This window comes from Pocillopora damicornis, chromosome 14 (genome assembly GCF_964200805.1).
Source record: "Pocillopora damicornis chromosome 14, jaPocDami1.2, whole genome shotgun sequence".
In the NCBI taxonomy this organism is placed as follows: domain Eukaryota; kingdom Metazoa; phylum Cnidaria; class Anthozoa; order Scleractinia; family Pocilloporidae; genus Pocillopora; species Pocillopora damicornis.
This window is the reverse complement of record NC_142683.1, coordinates 12,020,001-12,027,500: the sequence shown is the minus strand read 5'-3', so window position 1 is coordinate 12,027,500 and position 7,500 is coordinate 12,020,001. Positions and strand designations below refer to the sequence as shown.

The 7,500-nt window shown below is 42.5% G+C and overlaps 1 pseudogene; it reads right to left on the bottom strand.

The window, feature by feature from the left end:
- The window catches only part of LOC149034459 (uncharacterized), a 10,390-nt pseudogene that overhangs the window by 2,751 nt on the left and 139 nt on the right, over window positions 1–7,500 (bottom strand).

Sequence of the window (7,500 nt, the reverse complement as noted above, 5' to 3'; positions counted from 1 at the left end):
TGTCAGCACCTCACTGAGATTACTAACGTGTTCTTGATCGTTTTTGCCTGATATCAAAATATCATCTACTCGGCAAACGACCATTGGTATTGCTTGCAATACTTGCTCGATCTTAGACTGAAAAATAGCGCTTGCGCTGGAAACGCCAAAAGGTAGTCTAGTAGGTCTATATAATCCCTTGTGAGTGTTAATCGTTACAAATTCCCTCGAGTTCTCTTCCAGTATTATTTGCTGATAGGCGCGCGATAAATCTAGCTTCGTAAATTTTTCTCCGCCGCTCAATGCAACAAACAACTCCTCGGGATTTGGGAGCGGATGTTGATCTACTTCTAAAGTGGAGTTAACGGTCACTTTATAGTCCCCACAAATCCTTACGCCCCCATCTGATTTCACTACGGGTACTATGGGCGCTGCCCAATTAGAGAAGCGAACTTTCTCTAACACTCCCATATTCTCTAGCCGATCAAGCTCTTGCTCGATAGCGCCCTTAATTGCATGCGGCACTGGTCTAGGCTTATAAAATTTGGGTATGGCTTCAGGTTTAACAAATAATTGAGCCTTTACATCTTTCAGTGTTCCTAATTCATCCTTAAATACTTCTGGATGTTTATCTAATACTCTATCAAGTTCATTACTTATCTTCTTGATTGTGGGCCAATTGAGTCTAATTTTGGAGAGCCAATTGCGTCCAAACAGACTCGGGCCGCTTCCCTTGATGATTTGTAAAGGCAGGTTCTCGGTTTGGCCTTCGTACTCAACGTTCACCATTGCTTTGCCGAGGACTGTCAGTGGTTCCCCAGAGTAGGTTGACAGCCTCGCGCTCGATTGTTGGAGTGTTGCCGTTGGACACGTCTCTTTCCACGTTTCCTCTGACATCACCGACAGAGTTGCACCAGTGTCCAATTCCATAGGGATCTTTGAGCCATTCATGGTGATGTGAATGAGGATCGCTGGTTCAGCTGTTTCGTCCTCCACTTTGAAAATGCTGAAGCTTCCCGCTACGCCTTGCTCGTCTTCCAAGTAGCGTACTGGGTTGGACCTTTTTGAGGCATTTTCTCTCTCTTGTTTAGCGGCTCCCTTCTTTTGGCAAACCTTTTGGATATGCCCCTTATTTTGACAGAAATGACACGTTTGATCCTTAAACCTGCACATTTGTGGTGTGTGGTTTCCACCGCAATGGAAACACGATTTTTGCTCCCTTGGCTTTCTGCCCTGCTTGTTTTGCGTACGTGCTGGTAACACATTGATGTTTGAGGGCGGTGCTGTTGGTCGGAAATGGTTTGCCTGCTTTTCTGCTGACTCCATAGCTATGGCCGTTTCAAGGGCCTTTTTCCAAGTTAGCTCGGTTTCAGTTAGCAGCCTCTTTTGAATTTGCCTGTTTCGCATACCACAGACAAATCTGTCCCTTAATGCTTGCTCGAGGAATTCCCCGAATTCGCAACGCTCTGAGCACCGTTTTAATGCTGCGGCGTAATCTGCCACTCCTTCCCCTTCATCTTGATCACGCTTGTGAAAGTGAAAATGCTCCGCAATAATGATTGGTTTCGGTTGGAAGTGGTTGCTCAACGTTTTTAACAGCTCTGCAAGTTTGAATTCTGAAGGCTTGGCTGGGGCCTTTAAGTCCCTCAATAGGTTGTAGCTGTTGCTTCTGACGCTCGTCAAGAACACGGCTACGATCTTCTTTTCGTCTTTCAGCTCGTTCGCTATAACGTATTGCTCAAATCGTTCAGCATACGAATTCCAGTCCTCCTTCGCTGGGTCGTAGGATTCTATCGATCCTATGGTAGTCATCCTCGTCGCCAGTTGTCGTGTTCTAACCGACTAAAAGATTCAGTTCCACTATACGGAACACGCGAGACAACTTGCTGCAATCAACTTCTTTAATCAAGAATCACTATATACAGGTTTTACTCATAATAATATAGGTTAAGTCAATGATCACGTGATTACGTACGATCCAATAAGCATGCGCTCAACAGCAGGTATTATGTCAACACAACAGTAAGAAACTCGGATACTTTGAACAAACGAACACCATCAGGTCCTTGTGCACGTCTCATCTAACGTGATACGATATCACCGTCCAGTTTTCTGCCACTGGTTTGACCAATTTTAAACTTCGCATTTAGATAATCCCTCTGGTTTTGGTTAAAGCGATATGCTTTTTCGCTCGGCTTTAGCGCCCATCCTTCTTTTACCTCTACTTCGCCGGATGTAGCCTCTCTTGTATCCCTAAAAGACGCAAACGAAATAACTTGACTGGTCGTGCCCTCCTTAAACCTGGACTTGTAGTCTAGTTTGGCAAGGTCTAACAAAGACCGTTTCTCTAAAGACTTGGTGCATTTCTATAAAGAGAGGTGTTTTTCGAGAGAAGACAGCCTTTGAAAGACCTTAACACACCCATCCTGAGGACAGGTAAACACGGATGACGATTCATTTGTATTGTCAGTGGGATCATGAACCTGCTCCACTTCCGTCTCTTGCTTCTTCCTTGACTGAGTCGGTTTTGGGCTAAGGGGTCTAAAGTCTCCAGAAGGAAACTCAGATGAAAGTCAACCAATGCCATGCTCTGAAGTAGATAACACATAAAGAAACAAGATTTACATTAAAAAGCACTGTTCACCTACTTCAATACTTCACTCTGCACAGCCTGTGAAGAGTGCCCCTTTGGTCCACTTTGCTGCGCGAACAGATGAAACGTTTGCTTTTTACATCTTATGACCGGACATGTTCTTCAGAACCGCCATATTCTGCAATGTTCGTTTTAAAAATTTTGTAGAACAAATCAAGGACTATAAATTTATAAAGGGTCTAAGGGGCTTAAGTCTTTTACAAAGCAAAACCCCACGGGGTGGCAGACACCCGCTCCTCCTGCGTACCAGGATGGGAAATGGATGCCTTTCATGCGTCTGAAGGCTATAACAAACGATAAACGTACACCTTTTTACTCAAACTATAAAAAAATATATATTTGCGCGATGAAATAATTCTAAAAAAGGAAGAATTGTGAATTTTCATTAGGCTAACCTTCTGATGTTGTTTCCAATGGGATCTCTTTTCCCTTTCCCATACCATAAGCGCGCCAAGCTACGAGAATTTAGTCTTTAAACTCGAAATTGTTTAATTTGTTGATACCAATAATCTTTCTGTTGTCATCTACTACTGCTTCCTCTTCAACACTTTGCATGACAGCAACTCGAACTCCTTCTATCCCCCCATTCGAAAGAAGAGCACTCTTCAGTTGTTCGGCATTGGTCACGTCATTTCCTTCGTTTATGAAAGTCCTGACGTGATTCTTGCAGGTTGCAGCGAGCTTGTCTGCGGCACCTTTACCACCCTGTGGGTCAGAAAAGTCAATGCACTTGATTTCGATGCCGGTGGAGGAGGATATCACTGGGCATGAGAGTACTGTGGACGACGAATGATAACATCCTGCGTTATCTTGGTGAAAGAACGCCTTGTTAATCTCACTGTGCTCCAGCTTGATGGTATTCAGGACATCCTGCATGATTTTAACCACTGCAGCACTGCCTTGATTGCACGACTGGACTATGTGCAGAAAGCCCTGCCACTGGAGTACCCTGCTCACACGACGGTAGACGACAGAAACGTGCCAGGAGATACCTCGCTTACCAAACCAGTCGGTTTGGGACTCTCTGTATTTCTGTGGCAGGAATTTCAAGGCCCAGTCGTTAATTATCAAGACAGTGTTGTCGTCAAGTTTCTCCAGTGCATCTATTCTCGCTTGGTCTTGGTTAGCTGATCTAAGGATGTGGCATTTCCAGGACATTATGGCCAGCTGGGCTGTCTGGAATATAAATAGCGCTTCGTCTTTCGCGTCCTGAGTCGGAAAGGTCGTCTCGCCAAGGACCCGTTCAATCTTTGCCAGAGTTTCCTGAAGACTTTGACAACGGTCACAAAGATCAGTGTGTTGGTGACTGCATTGTTGCTGGTAATCTGCATCACTACTTTCGCTAAGAGTAAACAACACACAATGGTCTGCTATGTTAGAGGGGCCTGTGACATGAACCTGTTGATAAGACAAAACTGAGATTACTGTTTGTCTGTGCTTATACTTCAATATAATAGTTAATCAAATGATTTTTTAATCTAACGTATATTATTATCGAAAGGGGGCGAATAACTTTTAACCTTAACCATAGGAAAAAAAACTATCCTCGTGCGCGCATTGTTAATCTCGAGAATTTATGTAAGCTAGTTACACGTGCACCATTTAGTGAAGAAAAAGGTTACAAAATATATATTTGTTCTACGGAATGATTTTGTTGACGAGGTAAAATAAGTACTTACTTTTAGTTTTATTCAAGCTGTCTTTCTGGAGTCAGAATTCACATTACCTTATAGTTCCCCTTCAAATACTGCTTGCTTGTCATAAGAGCTTGCACAACTGTAGTCTCCCACTCCTTGCCGGAACCTAATCCCCCTATTTGGCGTACGAGGGCCACGAGATCATCAAATGCGCGAGCACCTTCAGCTGCAAAATAATCTAAGCCCTGCAGTGATTTTCTTACAGAGGCACTGCACTCAAAGAGTACCCATCTCATAGTAGTTTCGCTGAATGGTTTGAAGTTGATCTCCAAACAGTACTGAGTGTACTGTTGTATCACTCGCTCGGGTATCATCATACGGATTACGTTAGGTACTTGAATAACCTCACCAGACGAAAGCTTGAGATGTTTTTCCCCAAATGGAAGGTCCTGAACAAGATGCGGGCTCGTGATGAAACCAAGAAAGTGGTCAAGCTGCCTCAAGTCTACTCGTATTCGTGTGGTAGGCTGTTGTGGAACTTGAGCGTCTCGGCCAAACTGTGATCGATGAAATTAGCCATGGAGTATCGGTATCTTGTCAACCCCGGGATATAACTGGAAGTGTCGTTGAAAGTTCCAACCCCTGCCATAATTGAAAGCACTTGTCTACGGGTATCCCAGCTGGTTGCATTCTGGTACACTTCTGCTAGGGCCTCTAAATACAAATGCTCTGAATGTGACAACTCACTTACACCTAGGGCCTTGTTCATAGCTGTAGAACAGGCTAAACGTCGCCAGAGTTCACCAGCATTATCAGGGGTGACGCTCTTTAGCACAGTTGCTACTATTTCTGTGGCTGTCCTTGTTTGACGTTGTCTTGTTCGCTCAGAGGAATCACTCCAAGAAAGCCATGGCTTTCCAAGCGGTTCAAGTTTGCATGCTGCCAGGAACTCACTCAGCTTTTCGCGCGGCTCATGTAAGATCACAGGTGTGGGCTCGTCACTCTTAGTGGAAGCTGTGCTTATTGTGTCTGGTGACAGAAAGGTGTCATCAGCGATTGTTAGACGTCCAAGGCTTTCTGTGAACTCTTCAACAGATTGACCAGCATCACTTTGTCCTGGAGATGAGTTTGAGCTGTTCTGTAACATACAAAAAAGACGATTAGACATCAATGTTACTTCAATATTTCTGTTTATTTTGTCTTTAGGCATTATTTTTTTTATTATAGTTCGAAACTTAAGTTATACATCATTTTAAAAAAAGAAAATATGAATTTACATGCATACCGCTATCATTATAAATACTCCCGCTCCAGCCAGACCGAAAGGAATTTAAAGAAACGAACAGTGACCTATTCGTCTTAAAATCATTTTCAGAGTCATTTTCAAAGTTTACAGTTATTCACAGTTACCCAGCCCTTTCGGAATTTTGGCATTTGTTATATTGGAATAACAGTCTGTATCCAAGGTTACCGTTTACTTACTTACATTTGCTTCTGAAGTCTCTAGTTCTACGCATGGAGTAACTTCAAGCCATTTTCTTCTTTGGGGGGAGGGGAACAGGAGAATAAAGGGTATTGTAACACTTGCGCATATGTTGCTTTACGCCCACGCTCGTTTAAAATCAAAGCGTATACTTTAGCTACAAATGTGTTACGATAAACTTACGCAATCCAACTTGAATAAGTATTCCTTCAGTGTTTAAAATAAATGCAGATAGAACGCTGTCCAAATGCCGATCGCCTTTGACCGAGGCTGTTTTGTGAGCAGCTATTTCTAGTGGAATGCTACGCTTTACTTTTGAGGATCTCCAACGCATACCAAATTCCGCTCTGTGGTGAGGGCATATTGTCAACGACAAGTGGGACTCTTCCACTGCAAAAACCCCTAAACAAAGGTAAAGGGAAAATTACCCATTGCATACATCAAGAGTGAGTTGAGAGGCTCGTGTGCTAGGAGATCTCGAGGTCCCCTTTTTCATAAAAAAGTCTTTAAAGTCTGTGTATCAGTGACAGGTGTGTGTGCGTGGGTGGCGGAGCGGGGGGGGGTGGGGGTGGTGAATAAAGATGTTTTTTGCTATCGTAAGCGTTAATATTTGGTTTGCAAAATATTAGCGCCGCGGATAAAAGCTAAGATAAAAGAGATGAACTCGTTTGCTTATTGTTCTTGCAAGAAGGTTACAAAAGAGCGGTAGGCAAGTACTGGGGAAAATAATTTTGTCAAATGGAAGGGGACATTTCGGTTCGATCGACCGAAATAACCCTACAGTTCTAAAAATCAGTCTAAAAGTTTGTGTACTTTGATAAAAGTTTGCATAATATACATTTTTTGCTCTAAAAAACATGGTATATTCAAAGAAACATATCAAAGTATTATACTGTGAACAATAACTATGGAAAAGTTCACGTCACTGAGCAAATGTTATAAACATGTGTTTTAGTTAATCATGTTCTAAGTCCTGAACTATAAGGAAAGCGAACAAAATGTCTTTTTTTGTTACATTGAGGAGCTTATTGGTGGCTGAGTCATAAGTAACAACTGGTGTATTGAGCTTAAACAAGTGTTCAGCAAGGTCATCATGACTGCAGTTATCAATACTGACATTCGTTAATGCCGCTAAAATGGCTGTTTCGGCACTGAAAATAGACAGCTGCCTAGTATTATTGTCTGGTATTTTCATGAATGATAATCTCATATAGCACTGACTTTTACACAATTGAAGTTTCATTGTCATTCGGCATCTTGTGCAGTTTCCTTGGCCATTTTTTCTATAATTTTTGAATTACAAGAAAAACAGGCTTTAAAAAAGGACATCTTCTTCACTTAACAAATTACTGCATCAATCTGATTGATCATGTTAGGCAATACATTTACTTCAGGTAAAGAATCCTTGTGTTCAGGTGTGACAGTTGCCGAGTAGTTGCTGGTGTCTTTTGTAGGATTAACACATCACTCACCATACGGGTTGTCTTTTTCTTTGATGTGCTTGAAGATGTAAGTTTGCCCTTCTTGAATGGAATCAACTTGGTCCTGCCAAAGAACAACGTTGATTTGTCCAGTTGGCTCCACTAGTGTTCCATCCTGTTTGATAAGTTTTGTTTTGTTGTAAGTTATGATCTTCTTGGGTTGGGTTAGGTTGAACACTTTGGCCTTTATTGTGATAAGCTGTTCTGGGACAGCATTTGTCAGGGAGTCTAGGAACGTGATGGAGTCTGTTGGAAGAGTTACAGGTG